Here is a 7,110-nt window from a genome sequence, read left to right on the forward strand (position 1 = left end):
TTACAAATCTCAAAGTCCACTCCAAAGGGAGATATTTCATTTTTTTTAAATCCCTTTTCAAGAACTACAATGAATGGCTCGTTTGGACTACAGCCTTGTTTTCCGGGTTTTGTGATGTCATTAAATATCATTAAAATAATTCCCGCCTACGGAAATTCGAATGGTTGGGGGGTGGGGAGGGGCGAGGTCGTGGTTAGAAGGCTTGGTTGAGTGCATCAGACAAGATGAAGAAGAAGTGCTTCATGTTTGTAATGCGTAAAGTAATTCATAAATAACTATTAAAATTGACAGCAATGCATATTTACAGTACCTTTTGAATTACAGAGCAAGGAGAGATGACTGAGGACGATGGCAAATGATTTGTAGATTCTGAGCACCACTGACAAAACATCTAATCTTGTAAAATGTGTGGTAAGCACTGCTGCTCCATATAAACAGAGTATGTGCGATCGTGAATCTCGAAAGTGAAACTAAAAAGCGATCGTGCACTCAAAAGCAGTTTCAGTGCCAGGCATAATAACGGCTCCCCGATGACCGCAATTTATATAGGCCTACAGTATAATTACCCAATGATATAACTGCGGGAGAAAGTATTGAAATATATATTTTCCTCCCATCTTGTATTTATTCCCTTTAGGGGTTTGGTTTGGTATTGGGATGCGGTGGATTGCGGGGGGTATGGGGGCGGGTCACGATGCCGGCTCAACATCGTGATGTCTATCAGCCATCGTCTATCGGCCCAACCGTAATTACCACTCTAATGTGTCTTGCAATATCAGTGCGTGCAAAGGTTCTGCGCAATCCTCTTGTTCAATATTCTCAGGGTCTGAAACTGGCTCAAATTGATATGGCAATATTGACACCATCCTTAACTATATCGTAGCAGACAGAACTTGCTGCTTTGGCAAGGGGCGGGGCAGTACTGAAACACCGTCTAAGCTGTTCGCCAATCACAAGGCAATGGGACAGCTAACCAATCACAACACATTTCTTTTTTCGGAAGGCGGACCTTCATCAAACCCGGAACTAATCGAGCCATTTGTGCCAGGCTGGGGAGAAAGGTATTGTAATAATGTAAATTATGTGAAAAATAATGCATTTTTCGAACCACCAAGCATGAGCGCATGTTCTAGTACACCCCCAAAACAAAATCAAGACTTTGTAAAAGAGCATAATAGGACCCCATTAAATGGCAAATATCTGCCAGCAAAAGGACAATTTACATCTACCAAAGATTTTACTTCGTAAATTGTGATTGTGAATGGGGCATGAGACAAAGGTTGAATTGCAAACCGTTAGCAGCACCCACATGTCTACTGCACAAGCGCCTCATTTTGTTCTGTAACGGTCACTGGTAACAAGATGGTGCTGCAGATTGCCACCTCAGTGTTTGACTCGCCAGTGTTTGTACTGTTTTTGTTCGTTTTTCCTGTTTTTTGTTTCTCAAACACGAAATGTTTCACCAGGGATGAACTACTGAACATTCGGCAGAACACACCACAAAATCTTCTACTGGTTTTCGATTATTTGGTCGTTTTGCTGAATATTGTAGTTGGCGGAGCAGCGTCGCTGTTCAGACACTTTAGGATGCTCGGGCGGGGGAAGTGAGCCGGCGCGCTCGTAAAGCTTAGCGCAGATTTCGAACGGCTCTGCCTAGCATCCATCTGGCGAATGTCCGCTCTCTACCCAACAAAACGGACAAACTACTTCTTCTCTCCCGGACAAATAGGGAATTTTCAAACTCTGCTGCTCTGTGTTTCACAGAAACCTGGCTGAATTATGCCATTCCGGACAGCGCGTTACATCTGCCGGGCTGCACATTATCACACACACATTATCCCCGTCCCAAAGAAACCCAAAATTACAGGACTTAATGACTACAACCCTGTGGCTCTAACGTCTGTGGCCATGAAGTTATTTGAAAGACTGGTTTTGGCTTATCTGAAGGACATCACTGGACCCCCTGCAGTTTGCATACTAAGCAAACAGGTCTGTGGATGATGCAGTCAGCATGGGACTGCACTACATCCTGCAGCATCTGGACAGACCAGGGTCTTATGTGAGGATCCTCTTTGTGGATTTCAGCTCGGGGTTCATCACTATCATTCCAAACCTCCTCCTAACCAAACTAACTCAGCTATCCGTGCCCACCTCCGTCTGTCAGTGGATCACCAGCTTCCTGACAGACAGGCAGCAGCTAGTAAAGCTGGGAAAATTCTCATCCAGCACCCGTACAATCAGCACTGGAGCTCCTCAGGGTTGTGTTCTCTCTCCACTGCTCTTCTCCCTAGTGGTCAATTACCATAAGGATGTATTCATACCCCCCGCGACTGGCCTCCAGGTGCAAGTAATCAATACACACCAATTCCAGGGGTGCGCTTGAGGTAATTCCTCCCATTGGTGCATGCCCATGGATTACAGGCTGTTTCTGTGTTATGCATGGACACTGGCGAGTCACATACTCCTCCACACTCCTCCGCATCCCAGGCCAGTAGAACCTCTCTCGAGCCAACTGTAGTACTTTCTCTGCTCCGACATGACTCATGTGGTTATGCAGCTGCTGAAGGACCATCTGTCGATACTTTGCAGGTAGTACCAGTTGTTGCCTTTGCATTGTCCTCCTATACAGAATATTGTTTTCTAGGACCAGCTTGTGCCATTCTCTTAGCAGCTTCATTATGTCACTAGCTGCAATGCGCCGAACATCAGGGGTTACTGTCTTACCAGCTTCCTTCAATTCGACTACTGGCCCAATCACCAGATCCTCCCGCTGTGCTCTACTCAATTCATCAGGACTGATGGCTGGTGCAAACTGGTCATGGAGTGTAACTGTGTCGGCCGCTGTCGCATTTAGAGCTGCCACCCAGACTACATCTCTATTCTTGGACATCATGTTACCCTCCCAGGTTGCTTGGATGGCACTTTGTGACAGGCCCTCCGTGCAATCACTTGTGTATCGGTCCATGTCCAGGGGACAACGTGATTACATATCTGCATCATTGTTACTCTTGCCGGGACGGTATTTGATCTCAAATTGGAAATCTGAAAGTTCCCCCACCCAACGAAAACCCGCTGCATTTTACTTTGCAGAACGCATCACGTAAGTGAGAGGGTTATTGTTGGTGTAAGTGGTGAAATACGGGGCGGAATGGAGTCTGTAGTTTTTCTCAGCAGGCGACAATGTCCTCGAGCTGTATGCAATGGCCCGTAATCTCCCTTCTTGCCTCCGATAAAGCACTGCCCCTAATCCTTGCTCCGAAGCATCAGTGTGCAGTACAAATGGAGCATCGAATTCAGGGTATGCAAGCACAGGCGGGTTGGTAAGCATATCAATGAGTGTGTCCAAGCTCTGCTGGTGTTTGTCTTCCCACACAACCAGATGTCGAGATGGCAGCTGTGGACTCCTCTTCCTTCCTTTCCTTCTTTCTTCCTACTTGTGATGGAGTTTCTACTGTGTTAGCCTGAAGCAGCTCATAAATAGGTTTAGCTAACCTAGCAAAATCTTGAATGTAACTTCTGTAATAACTCAGGAAGCCTACAAGATGATGTACTTCTCCAACGTTTTGAGGTGTTTTGTCACTGAGTACCCTCACTGTCTCCAGATCTTTTGGGTCCACTCTTACTCCATCTGCCGACACAAGACGACCCAGGTACCGGACCTCTTGCTTAAACAACTCACACTTAGCTGGACGCAGCTTGGCTCCATGTTGCCGAAGGACTCTGAACACAACTCGCAATTTCTCTATATGCTCTTCAAAGGATTTGGCAAAGCACAGAACATCATCCAGGTAGGGAAGGCAACACTCATCACGGATGGACTCTAACATCTCTTCCATACTCCGCTGAAAAGCGGCTGGGGCATTTGATAGACCAAAGGGTACCCTTACCCACTCGAATAGGCCCCGAGGGGTCACAAATGCTGTCAAGTGCCTCGACCCTTCGGCCATAAACCCCTGGTGATAAGCCTTTCCCTGATCGAGTATGGAGAACCAGCGATAACCACCCAAGGTGTTCATGAGATCCTGGATTCTTGGCAGAGGGTGGCGGTCGGGAACGGTCTTCCTGTTAAGCTGTCGGTAGTCAATACATAGTCGTAATGTACCGTCTTTTTTATGGACGGACACTACTGGGGCAGCATAGGGTGAACGAGATTTTACTATCCAACCCTTGGCAAGCAAGTCCTGAACATACTCCTTTACTTCTTTTAAGAGTGGCTTAGGTATAGAAGTGTAGGCCTTCTGCACAGGGATATCATCCTTTAAGCTCAGTGCCATCTGTAGGCTGGGGATGTTCCCAATGTCATTTTCATTACGACCAAACACAGTCGACTCTTCATAAAGTAGTTCTCACAACTGCTTGATCACTTGATTTCAGGTGACTCAGGTCTACAGGAGGATGCCACAGTGTGTCGCCGTCCTCTGGCTGTGCTGACTGGGATGAAGTAGTCTCCTCCTTGTTATATTCAACTTGATCCGTCTGGATAATCTTAGCAATAGCTGCTATTTCCCCAAGTATAGTTCTTTTTGGAATGGTCACCTCATGCTTAGTGTGATTCCCAACTGGGATTTCTATATATGACTGTCCACTTTTGTGAATCTCAATCAGTCCTTCTCCAAGGTCAAGATGTGCTAGGGGTGAGGTCTCCTCACTTGGCTCAAACAGGACTGTCGGGTCAGAAGTGTTGAAATTAGGGGGAACCCTACATTTTACATTGGCAACCTGACCAGGCCGAATGGTGACACCTTGCGGTCCTACCCTCACCCGAGCGGTGTCTGCATGTACTTTATCTACACGGATGAAGCCAACTGAGACTTCAACCAGGTCATCTTGGGTATCTCACGTGCTACTCATCAGGGAATGCAAGGTGGTAAGGATGCCTTCTCTATCTCTAGGTCCTGTAATTAACTCTGAGATCACATTAAACCCCAACAGAGGCCTCTCCAACTGTAGCTGACTGACCAGACGAAGCTCACCGTGCTTGGGCCCCAAACCCCGGCAAACCGTATGGAGAAACACCTCTTGTATGGTCTTAGCGTTATACTTTATATCAGCAGTGCTGTGTTTGGAAGCAAACTGGATCTTTTGTTTAAGGCCAATGACACGATAAAGAAATTGCTGCGGATTTTCATTTTCCCCTTGACGTGCACACATCAAATTTTGGAACAGCTCAGTGCTACTCTTATCACCTAAGTGAGACTGCAGCAGCCCTTTCAACTCTTGCACTGTCAAATCCTCTTTTTCCATCAACATCTCCTTGAAGTGACCAGGTTTAGTGATTTTTAGCACCCCTCGGATGATTTCACTCTCACTAAAGTGTTCGTGTAGACCCTCTTCAATTTGTCTGCATAAGCTGTTGAAGCTAATCTCAGAGGTGGAGTCACCAATCTGACCTCCATGGACTCTAAACTCCCTCCGTGAGAGGTATGGAAGTTCCCTCCTGAACATCTGGTCCTCTGTACTGCCTGGAGTAGGGTAAGTCTGAAAAGGAAGTGGGAGAGTGCCGGATGGTGGAGACATGGCGTAGGGATTCGTAGCTTGAATCTTTCTGCCGAGCTCCTCGTACATCTGTTGATATTCAGCGTTTGCTGTATATGTGTGGGTATGATTAGGATCCGTGTTTGTGTCAGGTGTTATGCAATCAAAATAACCCTGAGCTGGCCCTGTACTTGTGCCATGTGTCTTATCTTTTTGTACTGCCATGTGCTGGGATTGAGTAATTTGTGAAATTTTATCTCTTAGATCAAGTAACACAGCCATACCCTCATCTTCCCTTCTCATCAGGCTCTTACAGCACAAAAAACCCACTAAGAAAATCAAAACATCCCTCTTCATCCCCCAGTTCTGCTCCTGATTCTTCCCTCACGTCGATTTGTTCGATGTTTTTAGCGATAAGGAAAAGTTCATCAGCAGGCAGTTCTCAGAGTGCTTTCCTGATCTCCCTCACCAGATTTCTCCTCTCGTTTGCCATCGCACCGAGCCACCGTTAGCGACAATCAAACAACAGCAAGGATTCCATGCAGGGATCCACGGCAAACTGGTCTTCGGATTCTTTTGGATTAGCTCCACTCCTCCAGCAGGTGGCGCTGATCCCGGCCGAGCCCCCAAGAACTGTAGTGGGTACAGGACTTCTGCATCAGCTGACAGTTAAGTGTTCCCAGCAATCTGTGGAATGGTGGAATAAAGACAGGACAAAAACGTGCGTGTGATCAGCTCTCGTCTCGCTGGGTTATCTATTTTCCAAAATTCTCACATTAGAACAACCACCAATGTCAAAATATGCATTATGTAACAATAAATTACTTATTTATGTAACCGTTCACTGTTTCAGTCTCTTTCTTGTGATTACACAGCATTTCCATTAAGATCTGTCCATCAGCCAATTGCTGTGTTACTCTTTTGCATATTTACATGCTATTCAGTGTCACATGACTCTGAGTTTTCCCTCGATTCAACTGTATCAAATACATATTCAAACATGACATTCTCTGAATGTTTTACCCATTTTTGATCGCTCACATGCATTTTTAGAGTAAACTAAACATTATAGGAACTGATCTAAGAAAATATCCAAACATCTTCACCTTCAGTAACCACTATCACAGGGCCTACATATCTTCCAATCGCGGGTGAACATCGCGATTTCATTTCAGGATTAAACATGCAAAACTTTATCAAAACGAATCGATTTCCAACACTTGATATGCACTAACATGTGTTCTTTCAACATCCATACAGAATGACACATAAAACAATCAACTAACCTGTGGAATGGTGGAATAAAGACAGGACAAAAACGTGCATGTGATCAGCTCTCGTCTTGCTGGGTTATGACCAGCAGCCCAGCAGATGTATCGCAACACACTGCATTCTCATAGCGCCCTCTGTTGGTCTAGTGGAACCACCATTCCCTTAAAAGGGGTCATATGATGCGATTTCAATTTTTCCTTTCTCTTTGGAGTGTTACAAGCTCTTGGTGCATAAAGAAGATCTGTAAAGTTGCAAAGACTAAAGTCTCAAACCCAAAGAGATATTCTTTATAAAAGTTAAGACTTGTCCATGCCCTCCTAAAACGCCTCGAGTAAACACGCCCCCACATGTCTACGTCAAGAT

Source organism: Sinocyclocheilus rhinocerous, unplaced genomic scaffold (genome assembly GCF_001515625.1).
Source record: "Sinocyclocheilus rhinocerous isolate Xijiao unplaced genomic scaffold, SAMN03320098_v1.1 scaffold1159, whole genome shotgun sequence".
Classification (NCBI taxonomy): domain Eukaryota; kingdom Metazoa; phylum Chordata; class Actinopteri; order Cypriniformes; family Cyprinidae; genus Sinocyclocheilus; species Sinocyclocheilus rhinocerous.